Source organism: Callorhinus ursinus, unplaced genomic scaffold (genome assembly GCF_003265705.2).
Source record: "Callorhinus ursinus isolate GAN/ISIS: 27379988/994484 unplaced genomic scaffold, GSC_fseal_2.0 scaffold38, whole genome shotgun sequence".
Classification (NCBI taxonomy): domain Eukaryota; kingdom Metazoa; phylum Chordata; class Mammalia; order Carnivora; family Otariidae; genus Callorhinus; species Callorhinus ursinus.
Window position 1 is genome coordinate 12,916,988 of NW_027397100.1, and position 22,788 is coordinate 12,939,775.

At 50.0% G+C, this 22,788-nt stretch overlaps 1 protein-coding gene across 10 annotated transcripts in view; it reads left to right on the top strand.

Annotated features, from left to right (window-relative positions):
- The window catches only part of COMMD7 (COMM domain containing 7), a 72,637-nt gene that overhangs the window by 24,743 nt on the left and 25,106 nt on the right, over positions 1–22,788 (top strand). The gene's annotated exons all lie outside the window — the stretch shown is intronic.

Here is a 22,788-nt window from a genome sequence, read left to right on the forward strand (position 1 = left end):
TCTGAAGCTCAGGACACCCTCAGAGTTGGGAGTTGTTACACCAGGTCTGAGAAGGACACACCAAGGGTTACATTTGCATGGGGTCACAGGGTGACATTTGGAGCCTTGGTCATCTAACTCCCAACTAGAAAGGGTTTTTGTTTGTTTAAGAGATAATCCACATTCCATAAAATTCCATAAAATTGGAAAGGTTTTAACAGAACTTAAACTAGGAAGTATTACACAAGCTAACCCCCACTGAGACATCAATAATATTTTCTTTTAAAGATTTTTTTAAATTTATTTGCGAGTGAGAGAGAGAGCATAAGCTGGGGGTGGGGGGGGAGTCCAATGTGGGATGTGATCCCAGGACCCTAGAATCATGACCCGAGCTGAAGGCAGACGCTTAACTGACTGAGCCACCCAGGCACTCCAATAATATTTTATTTCTTATTCTGTTTTAAAGTAGGAAGAATCTTTATTTTTTTTTTTAAAGATTTTATTTATTTATTCATGAGAGACAGAGGAGGAGAGAGAGAGAGGGAGAGAGAGAGGGAGAGAGAGAAGCAGAGGGAGAAGCAGGCTCCCAAGGAGCAGGGAGCCCGATGCGGGACTCGATCCCAGGACCCTGGGATCATGACCTGAGCCGAAGGCAGACGCTCAACCATCTGAGCCACCCAGGCGCCCCAGGAAGAATCTTTAAACATTTTTCCAAATTGGGCTTTACTTGAACCATGGGTGATCCTATGATGACCAAAAGGTAATAGTCTAAAAATAAACTAAAATTTATAATAGCAACTAATTGAGAACAACTTAGAATTAGGCAATAGGGGATCAGTTATATATATTATGGTATAGGTATAGAATGGAATAGCATACAGCCACTGATGTTGACACTGAAGAAGACAGTATTATGAAAGGGATCATGGTCATGATGTATAGGCAAAAAAATCAGTTTGCAAAACATCAAAGTGAACCTACTCTTGGAAAAAATGTTTACACAGAATTACAGGTTTTTAATTTTTTCTTTTGCTTATTTGTAGTTTCTAAATTTTTCAGTATGAACATAAATTATTGTGCTCTATTTATAGAGATAATACATGAAAGGTGCGTAATTGTACGTTCAAACAGAACTGAAAATGGTGAAAATTAAAAACAACCGTCTTCCCTGCCCCCCAGATTGCAAAGTACACCTATTATTTTTGTAAAAAATGTTTCAACCCAAACAATTGAACTTCCTTCCTACCAACTACGTGAATTAATTCTGGATACTCTGTCCCTAACGAGGCCGTGATGATTCGCCAGGACTGGTCTGGACCCGTAACCTGGGAGTCTTCCATTCTTCTAGCTGGTGGTCCCACTTGTCTCCCATGGCCCCTCTGGAACCAGCTCCTTACCATTTCTTTTCATTATCACTCCCCTAGATCCAATCCTGAACATTTTTTTTCTTTTTAAGATTTTATTTATTTTAGAGAGAGAGCACGAGCATGAGTGGGGGAGGGAGAGGGACAAGCGGACTCCGAGCTGAGTGTGAAGCCCAACGTGGGGCTCCATCTTATGACCCTGAGATCGTGACCTGAGCCAAAACCAAGAGTCGACACATAACTGACTGAGCCACCCAAGTGCCCCCAAACCTGAACATCTTGACAGTACATTTGACTCAGAAAAGCTTTAGTATAACACTACTGTTATAAAATCAAGAAGGAAAGGAGGGAAAGAAAAAAAAAAAGCAGGGAGGGAGGGTAAAGAAAGGAAGACAGAGAAGCTTTAGTCCTTTGCCTCCCAGAGCTTGCATGGCCTTTAATGCTTCCTGCTGATGTGGTAGAATGAACTTGAGCTTTGGAGTCAGACTAGGGTTCAAATCCGCCTCCTTTTTTTTTTTTAAGAGATTTTATTTCTTTATTTGAGAGAGAGCAAGAAAGATCACAGAGGGAAAGGAAGAGGGAGAAGCAGGTTTGCCACTGAGCAGGGAGCCTGATGTGGGGCTTGATCCCAGGACCCTGGGATCATGACCTGAGCCGAAGGCAGACGCTTAACCAACTGAGCCACTGACACTGGGTAGCTACACCCCTCCCCTAAAATTTTCATCCCAAGACAGAAGGACTGGCTAGACCAGTGGTTCTCAAAGTGTGGTCCCTAGACCAATAACATCAGCATTACCTGGAAACCTGCTAGAAATACAGTCTTAGACCCTGCTCTAGGGGCCACTGGGTGGCTCAATCGGTTAAGCATCTGCCTTTGGCTCAGGTCATGATCCTGGGGTCCTGGGATTGAGTCCTACATTGGGCTCCCTGCTCCACAGGGAGTCTGCTTCTCCCTCTGCTCCTTCCCCCACTCATGTTCTCTCTCTCTCTCTCTAAAATAATTAAATAAAATCTTTAAAAAAAGAAGAAAAAAGACCCTGCTCTAGACCTACTGAGTCAGGAATTCTGGGGTGGGACCTAGTGATTTGTGTTTTAATAAGCCCTCGGGGTGTGATTGTGATATATGCTCCAATTTGAGAACCACTGGATTACATACAGCATCCCCTGCCTTTGAGAGACCCCTGAATACATCTTTAATAAACACAGAAGATGACCAGCCCAACGGGGACCCTGCCAACCGTCTACCTCTGACAGAGATGCTTCTGGATCATGGGTTGTGGAGCCTTGAAATTTAGGGACAGCTCTTTTTTTTTTTTTAATTTTTTATTGTTATGTTAATCACCATATATTACATCATTAGTTTTTGATGCAGTGTTCCATGATTCATTGTTTGTTCATAACACCCAGTGCTCCATGCAGAACGTGCCCTCCTCAATACCCATCACCAGGCTAACCCATCCCCCCACCCCCCTACCCTCTAGAACCCTTTAGGGACAGCTCTTAAAAACACCTTGCTTGGCTTCCTCCAGGAATATCTTATAACTCAGTCACCCTTGAATTTATTTTATTTTATTTTATTTTTTAAAGATTTTATTTATTTATTCATGAAAGACAGAGAGAGAGGCAGAGGGAGAAGCAGGCTCCCAAGGAGCAGGGAGCCCGATGCGGGACTCGATCCCAGGACCCTGGGATCATGACCTGAGCTGAAGGCAGACGCTTAACCATCTGAGCCACCCAGGCGCCCAGTCACCCTTGAATTTAGTGAAGAGTTTCATCTATTGGATTAGGGGGTTCTTCGATTTTTTTTTTTTTCATCCTGCTGTATGAAACAGGGCAGATTTGAGACTTGTGGAGTGCTTTGTCTGGATGTCAGAGGGAGGGGGAGACAGATTCTTCCCTTTACACTCTTCTATGTGCAGTTCAATCAATGGTTCTTTTAGCTGCTTGCTGTGTATATGGCAGCCCCAGTTTCAAAATTCTGCCCCCTTGGGGACCCTTAAAGCTTGTGAGATCTTTTCCATAGGTTTTTGGTTTGGATGTAATGGTCCCTGTAACTGTACAAGGCATGGCGCTGGGATGGCAGGGGCACAGTGAATTAGCAGGCCTGGCCTCTCATCTTCGAGGAACTTGAAATCAAGTTCAAGAAACCCAGGCAACACACAGGAAATCATAAATCCATGTGGACAGGCTGCGCATGGTGGACAAGGGGGAGCACCGGCCCCGGAGGAGAGGCGGTGGGTGGTTGGGGAGGCCCCCTTGCAGACACAGGAGCTGTTGCTTGGTCCTGACAGGCACAAGGAGGGGGAGTGCCAGGGCCACACTTTCCCGTATCCTGGCCGTGGCCAGTGTGTTGAGGGAGATCAAGAAGCTGCCTCTGGCCTCTTCTGAGAGACCGTTTACCTACTGTTGACTAAATAAAGGCTTACAAAGGCTTATGGGATAAGGCGGCTTTCACATCAAAGGGCTCTTACAAAACAGCTTGGTGATGAGTTAAGTACAAATGAATCAGAAACAGATGGACTCAATTTCCTAGAAAATACCCCTGGGCTTCAACAAGAAGAGGAAAAGTGCTCAGCCAAAGGCATTGTGGGTTTTTGCTGATCCTAAAATATGCTCAACGATTTCGCTGGAAACAGAGCCAAGATGTTGGGACTCTGTCGGGCTCCAAGTCATTGGAAAGTCCAGGCTGGGATCCTGCCAGCCCATCAGCTGATTCCTGGCAGCCCCCACCAGCTCTCCCCAGTGGCCTGGAAGGGGACCCTGTCGACTGGGTACTACTCTGGGTTTTCGAGGGCTGGACAAAGCTCCAGTGAGACCTTCCTCTTTCCTGCCTCAGTTCCGACCATAAAATGTAGGAGTTCATTTAGAAGATCTCTAAAGGCCTTTTCAGCATGGGTGTTCCATGAGTAATAATAACAATAATAATTGCTGACATTTACTGAGTGATTCTTTATGCCAGGCACTGCCTTAAGTGCTTTATATACGTCGGCTTGTTTTACAGCTTTTTTGTTTTGTTTTGTTTTGCAACTTTTAAGCAACCCTGACGTAGAGCTATGATGATCTCCCTTGTACAGGTGAGGAGACGGAGGTTCAGAGAGGTTAAGTAGCTTGCCCAGCGGCCCACGGCTGGTACAACAGTGTCTGGGTTTTAACCAAGTGGTAAAGTAATTTGTAATTCCTAGCCTGTCGATTTATAGGTTGCCATTCTTGTGGCAACCTTCTAGTTTTTGGGTTGGTACAGACTAGTCTCTTCTCTGAATGCTCTGCCTGAGGCTGTCTGTTCTCTAAGAACCTGGCCAAACCACATCTTGCCCCTGCTTACCCTCTGCTCCCCTAGACCCCTACATGCCTGGGTTGGATGCAGGGAATGCCCAGCTTTGCCTTTAGGGACAGTGACCCCAGGGCAGTGTCACAGATGCCCACTGGAGGAAGGATGTGGGGCACACCCTAAGCCCGGAAGGGGTGTGTCTGACTCAGACTGGGGAGAGGCACCAGCAGGAGCCAGGCAGGCCAGCAAGGTGGGGTGATGGTACTGCTGGGGGCAACAGTGTTGTCTTCCTAGGGAGGTGAGAAGGGGCCTGACCCTCACAACTAGACACAGTTTAAGATGACAGAGACCGAGGGTTAATGTTGGGCTGGGAAGATAGTAAAGGGTCAGATCCTACCAGGCCAGCCTTGGGACTTGGTCCTAAAGAGTCAGGCCAGATGTTATGCAGGAGAGTGACAGGAGCATCTGTGCCCTGCCTCTGGTCTTGCCCTTCTCCTAGCTGTCTCCTAGCTCATGTGGGAGTGAAGCCCTCAGGGCAGGGGACGGGTCCAGCACAGCCCATAGTAAGTGTTCAGTGTTCCCAGGAGTGCTGGGCACAGCAGTTGGGTGACCTTGACCCTGAACATCCACCTCCCACAAATGACCCAGGTCCTCTGACTTGGGTCATCTGGAATAATCTAGAAAACAAGCATCTAGGCGTTGGTTCTTAATGCCGGCGGCACCACAGAATCACTCGAGGAATGTTTGAAAACGCCAATGGCAGGTCCCCAGCCCTTGAGTCAGGATCTCTGGCAGCGGTACTTTCAGAAGCTCCTCAGGTAGTTCCAGTGCATGGCCGGGATTTGGAAACACTGCGAGCCTTCGGTGTGCATCAGAATCCCCCTGGGCGTTTGCTTTGCCCCAGCCCAGACTTGTGAAACTAGCGTGGGATGGGATGGGGAGGGATTGGGGCATTGCATTTTTTTTTTAAAGATTTTATTTATTTATTTGAGAGAGAGACCACGAGCAGCAGGGAGGGTCAGAGGGAGAAGCAGACTCGCCTCTGAGCAGCGAGGCGGATGCAGGACTTCATCCAAAGACCCTGGGACCATAACCTGAGCCAAAGGCAGATACTTAACCAACTGAGCCACCCAGGCCCCCGGGGCATCTGCATTTTTAACAGGCTCCCTGGGTGATTCTCAAGTACTAACAATGCTCAGAACCCTTGATCCTATCGTTTGGATGTATTTGCTTTGGGTTCTAACATAGGTCTGAGTCCTAGTGGCTTAGAGGTTGATCAGAAGGGTGAACCAGACACAGCTCAAAACCCTTCTCATGAAGCTGTGGGTGTTTGATGACTAACTCTCTGCCACTCTTGGGGCCACAGAGAATAGCATAACAGCAGTTTGTTGAGTGTCTTACAGAATTATCTAACATACTGTCATCCACAGGGCCCACTGTCCAGAGCGCCTGCCTGAGCAGGTGGGGCAGAGTAGCCCTGTGCCTGGGCTCCAAACTCCTGGCTCCACCTCTACCCTCCAGTGCTCTTTTGAGCCTCTCTCTCTCATGAATGTCAAATAAAGAATAGGGGTGGGGGTGGGGAGGAGGGTGGCACCTGGCTGGCTCAGTTGGAAGAGCATGTGACTCGATCTCGGGTTGTAAGTTCGAGTCCCATGTTGGGTATAGAGAGTACTTAAACTAAAAAAAAAAAAATCAAGGTTAAAAAGAGATAGAAACAGTGAATGAAATGGACATGTTCATTTGATTGGTCAACTTGGCAACATGGTGAGAGATTAGAGGGACTCAAGTGCCAGCCTGAGGGCTTCTGTTAATCACACAACAAATATTTACCAAGGGTCTGCTTTACATCAGATATGGGGACACCATGGTGAGAAAAACCAACCTCCAGGCTTACTCTACTTGTGGAAACAGACAGTAGATAGGTAAAGAAGTACATAATCGTAAAATGGGTTAGGAACTATTTTCATTCGAGGAGAGGGAATAATGTGTGTGTTGGGGGGGCTTCTTATGGTGCTCAGGGAAGGTCTCTTTGAGGAGGTGACAAGGAATCTAGTCCTGGAGGATGTTAGGGAGCCTGGCAAGTAACCTATGGTAGACAGAAGGGGTGGTCTGTGCAAAGGCCCTGGCATGGTTGGTGTGTTTGAGAAATGAGGAGGCCAGGGTGGCTGGAGAAGGAGAGCAAGAGGGAGTGTAATGAGGGCAGAGGTTAGCAGGGCCCAGGCACACAGGGCTGTGATAAGGAATTCAATTCTTCAGGGGAGCAACCTGCGTTTTATGTCCCAGGTAAGAGTATATCAGGGTTTGAGTGATGGGAAGAAAGAAGAACAACATGGAATATCATCTCCTTTTGAGGGACATGGGCCTAACGTCTGAGTGCACGTGTGACCTGGGGCAAGTCCCCACTGTGGACCTGTTTTCCCTTGTGGGAGGATTGGCCCAGTGATCTATGTCTATCGAGGTGTCCTGGGAGCCTCTAGCTATCCATACATAAACTGAAGATAAAGAAGTGTCTACCACTGGCATGGCCGTGACAGTGAAAATCTTTTGGAAGCCTCGGCGCTGACATTTGTTCATAATTGAGTGAAGTTGTTGCTGTTCTCGACTCCGCTGTTGTCCCCAGGGCAAGCAACCAGTAAATACTGATTTACCGAGGTTGAGCTGGCCTTATTTCATGTTGGTCTCATTCGTCTTTATCCCAGGAGGGAAGTGTAAAGTGGGTGGGAGAGAGGCAGGAGGGAGGAGGCTGGAGGCAATGTCGTTGTGCTGTGTAGCTGGCTCTGAGACAGTGGTTGGGGTGAGGCCAGGAGCTGGGCGCTGGGAAGGTGTCATTTTTTATGAATGATTTCCTGACAGGTAGAGAGGCTGACTCAGCCGGCAGCCTCCCGCAGGCTGGTGTGTGGGGCCTGCTTTTCCGGAGCCCAGTACTAATCTGCTTGGGGCAGCTGGCTCCAGGGAAGGAAGGGCCCTCCCTCTCCGTGGGGAGGGCAACTGTGCATCTTTGGCGGTTTTCTACCCCAGAGCTTTTCTTAGCTTGTCCACTGAGGGCCCTGGGGGAAGCAGCGGGACCCCCCAGGCCCCTCTCCTCCTCCTCCTTTCTTTTCCTTCCTCCTGCTCCTCCCCATCGTGCTCCTCCTCAGAGGCTTGCTGTCAGCAGCTTTCAGCTCCAGTGCCCACCTCACTCCCTTGCAGCTCTCAGCAGCCTTGTGTCCGCCGGCGGTGGGACTGGAGGGGGTTGAGGGAGGGGGACGGGGAGAGGACAGCCGCTCCCCAAGAGCCCCTCTGCCCAGCAGGCCTCTACAGCCAGGAGGTTCTTGGGGGGACAGGAGAGAGGGGGCTGAGCTCTCAGGAAGCCAAGGAGACAGAGTGAGGAGGGATTCTGCCTTCATCATCCATGCTCTGGCCCTTGGGAGCTTTCTCCCCAGAGAATTCTCTGACAGGCTCTGTCATCTCCCCGAGGTCAGAGAAACCATTCCAGAGAGAAGCCCTGTGCTTGTGGCCAGCATGGGAGGATTTCCAAGCCTGCCTCAGAGCCTGGGCAGATGTGTGTCTCTGAGCTTGGGAAAGTGAGGGAGATGGGGAAGGGAATCTGTGGAATGTCTGACCACCTACTAGGCACCAGGAAGGACTGCCAGGGGCCCAGGTAGAACATTCCCTCCTGTGGACACCTTATTTCATCAACTTCTTACTACAACATTAAGAGGCAGTTACTAATTTCCCCATTTTACAGATGAGGAAACAGGCTCAGAGAGGGGAATTCATTTGCCCAAAGACACACAGTAATTGAGTAGGGGAGTGAGGCTTCAAACCTGTCTGCCTAGCCCTAAAGCCATTCCTTACCCTTCACTCCCTCTGGGAGGGAAAGCCTGTGAAGAAGGTGAATTTGGAGGAAGAGCCCCTCTTACTGGGTGCCACAGAGGATGGAATGGGGGAGTCTGGGGTTTGTATCTAACTTGCTGTGTGATCTTGGGCAAACTATGCCCTCTTTCTGCGCCTCCATTACCCCATCTCTACCAGAAAGGGTTTAAACTAAGTGCTGTTGAGATTCCTGCTAGTGCCAATGTTTTCCTTTTTTTCTTTTTTTTTAAAGATTTCATTTATTTGACAGAGAGAGACACAGTGAGAGAGGGAACACAAGCAGGGGGAGTGGGAGAGGGAGAAGCAGGCTTCCCGCGGAGCAGGGAGCCCGATGCGGGGCTCGATCCCAGGACCCTGGGACCATGACCTGAGCCGAAGGCAGACGCTCAACGACTGAGCCACCCAGGTGCCCCCATTGTTTTCCTTTTGAAATCACCCTGTCAAGGCCCAGAGCTTTGCAGAGGGCTGGACACTAACTACGAGAGTCCCTTCCTGTGGGTCCTCTGCTCTTCCTCCAAGGCTTGTTCAGCTCGGGAAAGGAAAGGCACTGCTGGTACGTGGAAGCTGAACTCTAACCACCCCCTTTGCCTGAAAGGTCTGCATGACCTTGGGCAAGTCACTGAGCTCAGGCCTCAGAGAACAGGGTCCATGACCCAAATCTGGCATCCGTCCTAAAGGCTCAGGGGAGCTAAGGATGCCAAATGCTCTGGGACACTGGAAGGAAGAGCCCCCGGTTCCTCCCTCTCAGGTGTTGATTAGATTGGGCCTGCTGTAATTATCAACATTTGGAAGCAATTTGCAGCCGGCTGCAGGCAATGGGGGTGGAGGGGAGGGGGCAGCCTCTGGAGGGCTTAGAAAATCTAGTTGCTGAGGAGCATCTGGGTCAAGGTCTTCTCCTCCCAGGCTTGTCTGCAGGCTGAGTCAGGCCTGCCGCCTCCTCCTGGTCTTGGTGGCACACCTCTGGGAAGAGGCTCCTCCTTGCTAGCTGAGAGGGGCTGGAAGTAGCAAGGGTGGCTAGTGATGCTGGAAACAAAAAGGAACAAGCTGGCAAGTTTAAACATGTCCGGTTCCTGGAAGCCCCTTTCAGTGGGGCTGTACTTTGTGGGAACATCTCTGGAACCAGTGTGTCAGCTTCTTCCTTCCGGACCTGCCCTTGCTGCCTGGGCCCCCATGGGCAAGTTGCTCCCTTCTGCATGCCTCAATTTCCCCATCTCTAAAATGGAAGCTATTTCAGGGCGCCTGGCTGGCTCAGTCAGTGGAGCATGTGACTCTTGATCTCAGGGTCATGAGTTCAAACCCCACCTTGGGCATAGAACTTACTTAAAAATATAATAATGAAATGGGAGCAATTCCTACTCTGGGGCTCTTGGAGGCGTCTGTGAAGCCAGGTGTGTGTGCTTGGCACCCACAGTGAGCCAGTCCGCGACAGCCATCACTGCTGAGGGTGGCTGTGCTTGTTGGTGTAACACCCCTCGCATTACGCTGGACACTGTCCCTGGATGGAGGCAACGCCCCAGCACCTTGATGGGACCTCCATCTGAGCAGCTGCACTGTACTTGCTTCTTTATACATCTTGTCTCCCAACTAGATCGTGAGCTCCTGTAATCCTAGTGCCAGGTACCCCACAGCCGACACCCATTATTGTTAGATGGAAGTCTCTGCAGGGGGAGGAGGGAGGCAGGGCTCTTCCCCCCTCTTCTGAGCCTCAGAGTACGACTCTCTGCTTCCCCTCACTTCCCTGAGTTCCTCTTGGGAGTGTGGGGCTGATGCACGCTCATTTCAGAAACCCCTGGCACCAGGAGAAGCAGAGTGCCGCCCAGACTGCCTTGGGAAGGAGCCCGGCAGCAGATCATGCACTTCCTCTTCCATTCGCACCTGCCACATCCTGAGCTGGTGGTTTCTGTCCCTCTGTGGGAGCTGATAAACGGGCCTGCGGGGGTGCCCAGAGCTGCTCCCCATCGCACGCTCTGCCCCTCCACCCAGCGTCCTAGAAGGCCCCAGACCTAGGAGGTGCTTGGTATGTGGTTGCTGGATCCATGTTCCTGGGTGGGGTTTTCTTCCTCAGGCACCGACTGATACGGTAGATAGAGCATATAAGTAATACCCTTGAAATTGGAAACCCCAGGGTGGACACATGACCCACATCAGGTGATTCAGAACTATTTGAACAAAGGGTTGGGTGGTTTGCGCATCTAAATAGCTTCAGGTCCATGTGCAACTCACCTGTGCTCTGTGCCAGACAGGTTTCCCTCTCTGTCAGGCTGTCCCGCATGATCCAGCCCCTGCTTCTCCTCTTGCTTCCGGTCCTGCGGGCCTCTCCACCACTCCCTCTGGGGCTCTTCTGTCCGGTGGCCTCCCAGGCCGTCGCCTCCTCATTAGGCAGCCCTCAGCTCAAGTGTCCTCTCCCCCAGGAGGCCTCCACATCTCCTCATTCCCCATGGCTCTTTATGCCACTTGACATCAGGTGCAACAATGCGTTTATGTGTTGCATCTTTCACTGTCTCTCTCTCCCCAGCCCAGGATTTGGTGCTGGATACATATTTGATGAATGAATGAATGAATGAATGAGCAGGTGTACTGGATCCCATGGGGCCTTGTTCAGTACAGCAAATACTGCTTCTGGAGGGTGGAAAGTCTGGAAGGATTTTTTTTTTTTTTTTTTGTCAAAAGGCTTTCCTGTCACGCCTCTGTGAGGGGTGAGGAGAGAGGGAGGCAGGAGACCAGAATAGAGGCTGTCACCGCCTCTTTCCTCTCTGCCTCCCTCCCCTCCAGGTCTCACCCCTCCAAAATGGAGTGTTTTCAGCTCTGAGCCCAGTTCCTCATGAGCTGTCATTATAAACAGCCTAGAGGCCAGGAACAAGAAAGATTCTTTATTATTTCTTTTTCCTCCTTAGAAGTCTAGCATCGTGAAACACTGCTGAATTGGAGGAGGGAAGAACACGGCATGCGGGCATGGGGTCCTCAAGACTGTGGGCCAGGGCCCAGAGGGAGGCACTGCCAGAGCCCAAGAATCTTGATGCCCAGTGCAACTGAAAAAGTGAATATAGTGAATGTCCTCCTGTGGGAGCAGTCTGGCCCAAACTGGAGGGGAAGGCCCTGCAGGAAGCGCGCGGAGCCTTCGCAGTGGGGGAGAGGGAGGGGTGGGAGGAAAACCCAGGGGGTCCCTCGAAACTCAGGAGTGTCTTGTGGGAGGTTGGGTCCTGTGAGGAGGCATCCTTACTCCTGTCGCTGGTGGGGATGGGACTGATTCCCAGCGCAAATAGCAGGCCCCACTGTCAGCTAGCTCATCTCTGATCCTGGGCACTGGGGCTCTGCAGGGGGCTGGGTCTGCAGCAGAGGGTGCAGGGGTGGGAAGGAACCTGTTGGCTGGTGATTTTATCTCGGTGCTTCTGAGGGAGGTGAGGAATCCTTGCCTGGACTCCTTGGGGTAGAGACACAGTGATGTGTGCAGTTAGGGGTGGGGTGATGGGAACTGTAGCCCACTGGGAGGGCCCCCCACCAGAGGCAGACAGAAAATGCACAGACACTCTCCCCATCAGGGAGAAGGATAGAAAGCAAGTTTACACAGGACTGGAAGAAAGATTGCATTTACAGACATGGAAACGGGCGAAAATGCAGGGAGCAGGGGAGGCAGTAGGAGAGGTTTGAGGGTTGAGGATGCACCTGGAGTCTGAGGTCAAGGCTTTATTTAGGTAACAATGGGCCCCCAGGTTCTCTCCTCTCGGCCATTGTGCAGGGCCGCGGTTTCCCCACCTGGTTTCCCCACCTGTTCGTGGAAATCAGATGTATAGCATCCGTTTGTCACGAAATCCATGAAAGACCTCATGCAAGTCAAGTTCCAAATTCTTATGAAGTGAATTCTGACCGAGGAGTTTTTGGTTTGGTTTTGTTTTTAAGTAAGCTCTATGCCCAACGTGGGGCTTGAACTCACAACCCTGAGATCAAGAGTCACATGCTCTACCAGCTGAGCCAGCCAGGGGTCCCCTGACTGAGGAGTTTTGAGAGACTGAGACCTGGACAGAAATCATCCCAGCAGAACAATATAAGGATAGAAGAGTTAGAATTGCTTTCTGTTTGTTTGTTTGTGGTAAGGGGCATTGTGAGGAAGGACAAAGAGGAGGCCAAACATGTAGATACTGTCAGTAACAAAAGCTTCGAGGCTAAGATGAAGCGAGGCTGGCTTGTCTTGAAAAGGTCTGGGTATTGTCATGTGTGTTTGTCACTGAAGTCCCGGCGCTGTGGGCTAATCTGACAGAGCCCCTGACCCAGAGGTGCCTCCTGGTGGTTGGTTCTAAAAATACTCCGTGTTTTCTGGCTTGCTCTTTCTCCCTTATTATAACAACGTACTGTACTTTTTTCCTGAGTACCAAATAAATAAACCCACATATATTTGTTCTGTAGGATAAATTCCTAGAAGCACAAGGGCGGGATTGGTGGGCATGGGCATTTTAGATGTAGGCAAGTTACATCTAAGCCTTTTTCCAAAAAAAGTTTGCACTGCACCAGTTTGCACTCCCTTTTTGGTTTATTTAAACATAAATGAGATTGGGTAGATCACTTCCCCAAAGTGTCCTGTCCATAAAATGAAAAAGCTGGATTTAAAGAAAAAGTGTAAAGGAACTGGTCTTCTTGGGCGCCCGGGTGGCTCAGATGGTTAAGCGTCTGCCTTCGGCTCAGGTCATGATCCCAGGGTCCTGGGATCGAGTCCCGCATCAGGCTCCCTGCTCCTTGGGAGCCTGCTTCTCCCTCTGCCTCTCTCTCTCTCTCTCTCTCTGTCTCTCATGAATAAATAAATAAAAAGTTTTAATAAAAAAAAAAAGGAACCGGACTTCTTTGGGCAGCATGGCTCCTGCTCGACACTCAAGAGCTGGGCGTGTTAGACCCATCTACAGCTGAGCAGGCAAGGGCTGGCCAGGCAGTGACCTGCCCAAGGTCACACAGCTAGTGGGTCTCCTCTGCCTTTGCTTCCCAAACCTGTCTGATCTCCAAACCCTTTGCTGCCCCGACCCTCTCCCTCCCCCGATGATTCATTCATTCCACCAACAAACAGCCCTAGTGACTAAGGTGACCAAGCTCTTTGCTTCCTGTTGGAGGTGCCTCAGTGAGCAAAAGCAGATGCATCCCTGCAAATCTGAAAAATCTCACAAATGTATAATTGCAAACGGAGCCAAATGGCCAGGGCAAGAGGCATAGACGTGCGCAGGGTGAGGAGGGGAGCCTGCTGTTGGCCCAGCACAGCCTCTGTCTTTATCTGAAGAGCACAAGGTGACCCTGAGGGGTTTTAAGCTGGGCTGGGTGACTGAGGGAAAGAGTGAGCAGAAAGATCAGTGTGTTTTTGAAGTGGCTGTCTGAGTTTCCCTGGCCCTCCCATGTCGCCTGGAGCCCCACCTGGGCCTCTGGGACCTGTTGTGGCCAGGGCGGCCCCGGTGTGGGGGCATATGGCCGTTGAGCCTATCTCTGGCAGCTAGGTCTGAAGGCCCGGCCACTTCCGCCCTTTGCTCTCCCTGTGGTTGGCTGGTGGGGCTGAGGCATCTCGGGCCAGTGTGGAAGGGAGCAGGAGGGGCTGCAGGCCTCCCACCTCCCACTTCACACTCTTCCTGCCCTTTGTCCTAGCCGTGGGTCCAGTCGGGAGGGCCTCTTTCCAGGGCTTCTTCCCACCCCCTCCTCACTTCCCTTACCCACTTCCCTCCGCACCTTCCTCCCAGGCTGCGAGGTGGGACCCCTCACTAGAGAGGGGTGTTGGGGCGGCTGACTTCTTTTATGGACACTCCCTTTCAGCTCCCTTGCCCTTGCTGCCTTCCACTCTTCCCCTCCTCAGGTCCTCTCGTGGTCTGCCAGGCCTGACGCCTTTTCGCCTCCCAGTGTCAGTCAGAATCCATTTTCCACCAGCAGTATTTACAGGATGCTCCGCGGTGCCGGTTCTGGGTAGATGAGGGGTACGGAGAATGTGACGCGCCCTGCCGTCTGGAGCTCACAGCGCAGTGAGCAGACAGCAGAGCCAGGCCTGCACGAGCAAAAGCAGCAGTTTCAGCAACCGTGTGTGCTTGGGAGAAGACAGGGAGGGAGGGGCAGTGGTCAGAGTCCCTGGCTTCCTCCCCCGGATTTCCAAATAGAAGGCGTGGTGTGATGAGAAATTGTTGGCTGGGCGGTATGAGGAGAAAGAGAGCAAGAAATCAAGACACACACACACACACACACACACACACACACACACACACATTATGGCTATTTAAAAGCTATTTAATTTGAAGGACTATTCTTTATTCTGAGATGATGACCTTCCTATTCTTTTGTGTTTTTTTTTTAAAGATTTTATTTATTTATTTGAGAGAGAAAATGAGATAGAGAGAGAGAGAGCACGAGAGGACAGAGGGTCAGAGGGAGAAGCAGACTCCCTGCTGAGCAGGGAGCCCGATGCGGGACTCGATCCCGGGACTCCAGGATCATGACCTGAGCCGAAGGCAGTCGCTTAACCAACTGAGCCATCCAGGCACCCTATTCTTTTGTGTTTTAATGTCCTTTCCAGGAGGTACTTTGTTGTTTGCTTGTTTTGTTTCTTTTTTATTGTGGTAAAAAGCATATAGCATGAGCTCTGCCCTCTTGACACATTTTTAATTCTGTGGTACAGTATTGCTAACTAAATGCACGATGTTGTACAGCAGATCCCTAATACTCATCTCATGTAACTGAAACTCTGTACCCACTGACCCGCAGCTCCCATCCCTCTTGCTCCCAGTTCCTGAGAACCACCACTCTACTTTCTGTTTCTGTGAGTTTGAGTTTAACCACTTTATTCTTTTTTTTTTTTAAGATTTTATTTATTTATTTGACAGAGAGAGACAGCACAAGAGAGGGAACACAAGCAGGGGGAGCGGGAGAGGGAGAAGCAGGCTTCCCGCCGAGCAGGGAGCCTGATGCGGGGCTCGATCCCAGGACGCTGGGATCATGACCTGAGCTGAAGGCAGTCACTTAACGACTGAGCCACCCAAGTGCCCCCCCCCCTTTTAAGATTTTATTTGTTTGTGAGAGAGAGAACACAAGCAGGGGAAGTGGCAGGCAGAGGGAGAAGGAGAAGCAGGCTCCCTGCTGAGCAAGGAGCCCAATGTGGGGCTCCATCCCAGGACCCTTGTATCATGACCTGAGCAGAAGGCAGACACTCAACCTACTGAACCACCCAGGTGTCCCTGAGTTTGACTGCTTTAGATACCTCCTATAAGTGGGATGGTGCAGTATGTGTCCTTCTGTGACTGGCTTATTTCACTTAGCATAATGTCCTCAAGATTCATCCACTTTGTAGCATGTGATAGGTTTTCCTTCTTTTTTATGGCCGAATTATATTCCACTGTATGGATAGACCACATTTTCATTATCCATTCATGCATCGGTGGACATGTAGGTTGTTTCCATCTCTTGGCTATTGTGAACAATGCTGCAATGAACGCAGGAGGGAAGATACCTCTTTGAGATCCTGATTTACAGTTCTTTTGAATAAATACCAAAAAGGGGATTGCTAGATCATATGGTAGTTCTAGTTTTAATTTTTTTTTTTTTTTTTTTTTATGAGAGGGAGATTGGGTGGAAGGGGCAGAGGGCGGGAGAGAGAGAATCAGCTTGGAGCCTGACATGGGGTATGATCTCACAACCCTGAGATCATGACCTGAGCTGAAATCAAGAGTCAGATGTTTACTGCACTGAGCCACCCAGGCGCCCCTATTTTTAATTTTTTTGAAGAACCCCCAAACTGTTTTTTGCTAGCAGCTGCACCATTTTACATTCCCACCAACAGTGCACAAGGCTCCTTTTTTCTCCACGTCCTCCAATGCTTGTCTCTTATCTTTTTGATAAATAGCCATCTAACACGTGTGAGGTGATATCTCATGTGGTTTGATATCCGTTTTCCTAATGATTAGAGACATTGAACATCTTTTCATGTGCCATTTGTATGCCTTCTTTGGAGAAATGTCTATTCAGGTCCTTTGCCCATTTTTTAAAAAGATTTTATTTATTTGAGAGAGAGAGAGCAAGTAGGGGGAGGAGCAGAGGGAGAGGGACAAACAGACTCCGTGCCGAGCCTAGAGCCTGATGTCGGGCTTGATTTCATGACCCTGAGTTTGTGACCTGAGCCAAAATCAAGAGTCCGAAGCTTAACTGACCGAGTCACTCAAGCACCCCTTTGCCCGTTTATTTTTTTTTTTTAGATTTTATTTATTTATTTGAGAGAGAGAAAGAGAGCATAAGCAGGGGAAGTGGCAGAGGGAGAGAGAGAAGCAGGCTCTCCACTGAGCAGGGAGCCTGAACTGGGGCTCGATCCCAGGACACTGGGATCATGACCTGAGCCGAAGGCAGATGCTTAACCATCTGAGCCACCCAGGAGCCCCTCCCTTTGCCCATTTTTTAATCAGGTTTTTTGTTTGTTTGTTTTGCTATTGAGTATGGTTTCCAAATATTTTCTATTTTCTCTCATTATGTAGGTCGTCTTTTTATTTTGTTGTTTCTTTCTTTTTTTAAAAAAAATTTTTTAAAGTGAGCTTTATACCCCACATGGGGTTTGAACTCATGACCCCAAGATCAAGAGTCACATGCTCTACCCACTGAACCAGTCAGGTGCCCTCCCCTAGTTGATTGTTTCTTTTGTCTGGCAGAAACTTTTTAGTTTGATTTAGTCTCACTTGTCTAATTTTGCTTTTGTTGTCTGTACTTTTGGTGTCATATCCAGGAAATCATTGCCAACACCACTGTTAGGAAGCTTTTCTCTTATGTGTTCTAGGAGTTTATAGTTTCAGGTGGTACATTTAAGTCTTCAATCCATGTTGAGTTGATTTTTTTTTATTTTTATTTTAGAGAGAGAGCAGGCAGAGGGAGGGGCAGAGGGAAAGGGGGAGAGAGAATCTTAAACAGGCTCCATGCTCAGTGTGGAGCCTGATGCAAGGCTCGATCTCACGACCCTGAGATCATGACCTGAGCCGAAATCAAGAGTCCGACACTCAGCTGACTGAGCCACTCAGGTGCCCCATGTTGAGTTGATTTTTGTGTGTGGTAACATAAGGGCCCAGTTTCATTCTTTTGCATATGGATATCTGGTTTTCCCAGCGCCATTTCTTATTTGGTTTTAAGGGCCTTCTGTGGCAGAATAACAAATGTTCAGTCCTTCAGTCCCCAGTGTTTCTTTAGAAATGTTATTGGTCTGTGAAATCTTGTGAACCAGACTCTCATAACTTTGTTATAATGTCCAATTATAGTTTAAAAGCTAGGATGTAGGATCCTGCGTGCATATAGCTCTTATGAGATAAATGGGTCAGTTGAGAAAGTTCCGGAAAATCTGGGCTGTAGGGCCCATGTCCCCTTGGAGGCCACATCCAGGTCTGACTGGCGGTTGGCTCCTTTTCCCCACCTTGAAGTTGGGACTTCACAGAGTAGGTGCTCAGCTAACATTTGTTCGCTTCTGTGCACAGCCAGGGTGCTGAGGTCAGAGAGATGAAGCCCTTTGCCCACATCATAGAGCAAGGCAGGCAGGGGTGGGCTCGGCCCGGGCTCCCCCAGTTCTCAGGCCAGCACTGTTTTGACTAAGTTGTAATCGGCGTGTGGCTCTTGCCTGTATTGGGCAGAGTGGTTGAGAAAGAGCTTCTTCCTTCCTGGGAAAGGCTCAATTTTGTAGAGATGAGGCCCCCCCAACCCCCAGCTGCCAGCATGGCTGGCATCTGCCACATGAAGAGAACATGGTAAATGTCTGAAGAAAGGGATCACCGGCGATTTCAGTTGTGGAGCAGCCCGAAGAGCCAGAGATTAGAAAACTTAGATTCTGCTCCTGCCCTGCCTTAGGTTGGCTGTGTGATACTGAGCAGGTCCCTTCCTGTCCCTGTACCCTAGTTGTCTTGTCCGTTAACAACAATAACAACAAGAACAATAACAGGATAACATGTAAGGAGTGCCTCCTCTGTGTCGGGCACTGCTTGAATCACTTTTATAAGGTATAGACCCATTACCTCCTTCCGGTCACCCCCAGAGGTAGAGATTATTCACACAGCCAGTGAATGATGAGGAAACAGAAGCCCAGAGGGGTCAAGTATCTAAAACAAGGTCACACAACTAATTAGAGGGCAGCAGGGATTCGAACCCAAGCAGGTCAGCCCCAGAGACCACCTAATTACTATATGATACTGATAAACTAGAAGGTTTAATCTTTTTCTTGAGTGATTCTATGAGATACAGAAAGTGGCAGCCGTTTCAATTCTGGGCCCTGGGCACAATGTTTCTGGTTGAGTTCCTTTAGGCTTTGTTAAGTAGCAACCATGCATATCTCTTCCTGGAAGGGAGGCAACTGCTGAGGCAGGGTTACTCGGGAAGAATTTTGGCAGAGAGGGAGAAAAAAAGGCAGATGGCAAGGCCTGTCTCCCTGTCTCAAGGCCTCTCCGTGGCCACTTCTGTGCTCCCAAAGCTCCCTGTGGCTGCCCTCACCAAGGCACAGGCCACCTTTGGCCCTGACCTTGCACATCTTTCTGAGCAGCCAATCTCATCCGCTCTGAAGCATTCCACGTGGCCAGAGTCAGGCTCTAAAGACAACAATGGATCACATCGCACCCCTGCTTCAAGCCCTCCCGTGGCTTCTCAGACCTCTCAGAATAAAACCCAGTGTGACCCCTGCCCACCTCTCTGATTTCATCTCACACTTCCCCTCCACTCAGCACCCTGTAGCCCCCCTGTGCTGTCCCCGCCAGTAGCCCTGGCCGTTTGGGGCTGCTGAGCACTTGAAATGTGGCCAGTCCAAATTGAGATGTTGCTTGTCCATATAAAATACACACTGACAGGGGTGCCTGGGTGGCTCAGTCAGTTAAGTACCCGCCTTTAGCTCACGTCATGATCTCAGGGTCCTGGGATCGAGTCCCACATCAAGCCCCGTGTTGCGTCCAGCTCTGCGCTCAGGGGGGCCTGCTTCTCCCTCTCCCTCTGCCCCTCCTCCTGCTTGTGCTCTCTCTCTGTCTCTCTAATAATAAATAAATAAAATCTTTAAAAAAATAAAATAAGGGGTGCCTGGGGGGCTCAGTCGTTAAGCGTCTGCCTTCGGCTCAGGTCATGGTCCCAGGGTTCTGGGATTGAGCCCCGCATCGGGCTCCCTGCTCCGTGGGGAGCCTGCTTCTCCCTCTCCCACTCCCCCTGCTTGTGTTCCCTCCCTCGCTGTGTCTCTCTCTGTCAAATAAATAAATAAAATCTTTAAAAAAATAAATTAAAAAAATAAAATACACATTGGCTCTTGAAGCTATAGTCCAAAAGAGGCTGTAAAATACCTCATTGATAATTTTATATTGATTATATGTTGAAATGACAATATTTGTTATAAAAATTTGGGTTAAATAAAATACATTATTAAAATTAATTTCACTTCTTTTTACTTTTTTACTGTGACTACTCAAAAATTGTCAGTTCCCTGCGTGGCTTGTGTTTTATTCCCGCTGCACGTGCCGCTGCAGCCACACACCGGCCTCTATCCATTCCTGGACCGCACCAGGCTCTTCCCAGCCTCAGACAGGCAGGGCCTGTGACTCCCCACTGCTGTCAATGCCCCCCATAGCTGCAATCTTTCTCATGTTTGCTGTCTTTCTTCCCCGGGTCCCCCAGTGTTCTTGGTCCAGCACCTGACGCTGGGCTGGCCAGCAAGAGCCTGCGGTCAGTCAGATGCCTTGGGGAGGGAAGGATGGGAACAGGCCAACGTTCCTCAGCCTGGAGCTGTGGGAGGGGTCTTCAGCCAGAGGTCTCCATACGCTCTGAGCCAGGGTTTAGCTGGAGCAGGTGATCAGCATCCTCAGCGGCTCTGAGTAGAACACACATGGGCTATAAGAGAGGGGCTTTGGGCTTTGGGTTTCGCGTGGGCTTTTGGGAACCCGCTGTGTCATTAGGACCAGGGGTGTGAAGCCTCCCCAGGCTTCATCACAAGAACTCATTTGGCATGGGACGCCTGGGTGGCTCAGATGGTTGAGTGTCTGCCTTCGGCTCAGGTCATGATCTCTGGGTTCTGGGATCAAGCCCCACGTCAGGCTCCTGGCTCAGCCGGGGGCAGGGGGAGACTGCTTCTTCCTCTCCCTCTGCCTCTCCTCCTGCTCATGCTCTCTCTCTTTGTATCTCTCTGTCTCAAATGAATAAATAAGAAAAATCTTAAAAAAAAAAAACTCATTTGGCAGCCTGGGTCAGTGGCCATGTGTGCCAGGCCCTTGGGAAGTGTCAGTGTAGCCGAGGTGGGTTTGGGCTTTGCTGGGGCACCCCAGGGTCCCTTGCAGCCTGGCTGCTTACCACATGATGACCTTCGGAGGTCACTCAGTTCCCCTCTAAGTGGGGATTGGCTCCCTGCCTAGAGCCTCTGAGGACCAGAGGGCGGACTCTGTGTACAGCGCAGGGCCACATAGGTATTCAGCCATCTGAACATCCTTGTGACCAGCTCTCTCTTCGTGCCAGACACTGGCCACAGTGGGGTTGGAAATAATGCATCGCCTCAGCTCCTGAGCAAGGGCCCCCTGCTACAGGAGGACCACCAAGCCATCACCTCATGCTGTTTTCCCGCTGAGGACCCTCACTTTGGCAGCATCTGGAAGAGGAAGAGATAGCACCATTTCTGTGAAAAGGGCCTGTGGGTTTTAAGTGACCGCAAGCTCAGAGTGAGCCAACGGGTGACCTGATTGCTAAAATAGCCCAGGAGGAGGGCGGAAGCTTCCAGGACAGGGAGGGGGCGGCTAGGATCTCAGCTGGAAGGAAGTGAGGGCACCATTCTTGGAACCTGCCCAAATCCACAGCTCCAGAGAGCAGGGAGGCCCTTCTCTGGAAACTCTGCCTCAGTCCAGCCCCCTGTGGGTGAGAATGGGGTGGTGCAGGAGGAGGCACCTCAGAAGGCGGAGCTGAGTGGCTCCTGGAGCACAGTAACCCAGGAGGGTGAATGTGAACGCAGGCCAGCACCCCTGGGCTTCACCCCTCAGGTTAGAAGAAACCCCGAGCCTGGAGGTCAGAAGGGCCAGGCGCTCCAGTCCCATGCGGGGAAGCCGAGAGCCCACCTGAGCCCACGGTGGGAGGATGACAAAGGTCAGCTCTCCTCCAGCCTTCCTGCTGCACTCAGCAGCTCTGCAAGAAATGCAAGGAACAAAGAAGATGACTTCCCTCATACAGCAGATAATGAATGTTTTGATTCTCAGCCCCGGAGAGCACCAAATCCCAGTGTCCCTGGCCAGGAAATTTACAGCTTGCCATTGACCCTTCTGAAGGGCCCAGGCAGGGCAGTGTCCCCTTGCTGGTTCCTCCACAGGCAGAGGTGGCCGGTGAAGCCCACGACCTCTGTGCGCTGTCCTCAGCGCCAGTGGCCTGGCCGGGGTCCCTCAGCTCTGGCCGGTGTTGGACTGGTCAGTGAGGACAGAGCCCAGAGGCCACAGGGTGGGTGGAGGTAGAGGGGATGAGCCTGGACAAGGGCAACCTGTCCTCTGCCTTTCTGTTTTATGTCCAATTAGAAAAGCGATTCATACTCATTGTAAAATTTGGAAACTACAAAAAGGTGCAAAGGAGAAAATGAAAGTCATCTGTCATCTCGCTGCCCAGAGATTACTGTCATTGCTATTTTGTCGTATTTCTCTCCAGTCCCGTTCTTCTGTATGGATCATACATATGCATGTAAGTGTATATTTTAATTGTCATAATACTCTAGAGCTGGCTTCCCCTCCCTCCACCTTACATTATATGGTGACTATTTTCTCACCATATTAAAATTTTCTTTAAAGTTATTTAATGGCTTTATAATATTGTCTTAATAATTTATTTAGCCATTCTCCTATTTTTTTTTTCATTCTCCTAGTTTGACTCTCTTTTTTTACCAAGGGGATTTGGCAGTTTTTAAAATTCTACTTAGGGTCGCCTGGGTGGCTCAGTCGTTAAGCGTTTGCCTTCGGCTCAGGTCATGATCCCAGGGTCCTGGGATGGAGCCCCGCATCGGGCTCCCTGCTCAGCGGGAAGCCTGCTTTTCCCTCTCCCACTTCCCCTGCTTGTGTTCCCTCTCTCATTGTGTCTCTCTCTGTCAAATAAATAAAATCTTTAAAAAAAAATTAAATTCCACTTAGTGGAGCCTGGGTGGCACAGTCGGTTGAGTGTCTGACTCTTGGTTTCTGCTCAGGTCATGATCTCAGGGTCGTGAGATCGAGCCCTGCATTGGGCTCCGAACTGGGCATGGAACCTGCTTAAGATTCTCTCTTTCCTTCTGCCCCTCCCTGCCTGCGCTTGCATGCTCTTTCAGCTCTCTTGTGCTTCCTCTCTCTCTCTCTCTCTCTGAGAAAACCCCCGAACATTTAAAATCCCACT